Raw genomic sequence first — 1,592 nt, forward strand, 5'->3', positions numbered from 1 at the left:
ATAGTTATACATATACTGTATATAAGGCCTATACATTACCTTTATAAATATATAAAAAAAGTACATCATATTTAGGCAATTTACTTTTTTTTTTAATCTATACATAACAATTCGGTGCCCGATATGCGCGCGCATCATGGACCTCGCCTATTTCAAAACCCTGGCTACGGCCCTGCATCACACACACACACACACACACACACACACACACACACACACACACACACACACACACACACACACACACACACACACACACACACACACACACACACACACACACACACACACAATTGTGCAAATGTCCTGTATTACAGTGGTTAGTTTGAACCTTGTCTTTGTTCTGAAGTTTAGTGAAAAGGAGGCAACCACTGTGGTTGTTTTAAAAAAAAATCTCCACACAATTCAGACAAAATCTTGAAAGACATAAGTCATTATTTCAGTGGCAAGCCATTCAAAACACCAGAGCATGATGTACACTCAAGGCTGTACATACATCACATGGAACTGGCCGGGGAGGAGCAATGAGTCAGCAAAAAAAATTCGGTAGTCTTTAAATCAACTGAGCCGTTTTTTCCACTATGTGGGATGAGGCTTAGAACAGGATGACAAGAGGAGTAGCGCAGTAGCTTTAACCAGGGCTGGACTGGTAATCAGGCATACAGGGCATTGTCCCAGTTTGTCGACAGTCTTCGTCTTTGCTGTTGTTGCTGTTTGTTTGGGTTGTTCTTAGAGACTGGCTCACTGTGTAGATGGGGCAGCCCAATTGGTCCATCTTTACAGTAGGCCTAATGTAGGCAATTCACTGAGCCAATCATAATATTGTAGAAAAAGGAGGCTGCGTGAGGGACTGTTCTATGCCAAAAATGCCCCAGCCATCTTTTGGTCCCAGTTCAGCCCTGGCTTTAACATCAAGACTCAGACTGCTGATGCCTCCAGCATTAAGAGGATGTATTTACTCACACCGTTTGGCTCTGAATCCAGAGTCCATGCTACATGTGACATGTACATGTAATAGCATTGATCATCCCTGAGTTGTATCCTTTTGCATATTTTACATGGTATATACTTACTAAATTTTAAATTGACTAAACTTTCTAATTCAAGAGTATTACCATTGTTTGTGTGTGTGTGCATGTGTGTGTGTGTCACATGAAGCCCAGTGTCAACTGTATAGGTGTGATATTGTGCTATATAAATAGGCCTACATTTAATTTTCGATCAATTGATTGATTGATGGTAAAGAAACATTGTGTATTGTTTTTAGGATCGTTTTATCCTTGTCTTGCAGATGTAAGATGGACTATTGAGCTGATGTCCATTATTGTCTCCCAAGAGTCTTTCTAGAATGGAATATCTTTTTATTGGTTATTGTAACAAGTACAATGAAATGGAGTAGTCCTTGTTTGGTGAAGCAATAAATAATTAAAATGAAAAAAGAAAGATATTAGGAAAAAAAACCTCATACACACATATCCATGTAACCCAACCACACACCTAAGTACATAGTACTCAAAAACCTGATATTGCCACCCACACACATCACAGCGTTGCCACCCACACACATCACAGCGTTACACATCCATGCTTTT

This window comes from Engraulis encrasicolus, chromosome 18 (genome assembly GCF_034702125.1).
Source record: "Engraulis encrasicolus isolate BLACKSEA-1 chromosome 18, IST_EnEncr_1.0, whole genome shotgun sequence".
NCBI classification, from domain to species: Eukaryota; Metazoa; Chordata; class Actinopteri; order Clupeiformes; family Engraulidae; genus Engraulis; species Engraulis encrasicolus.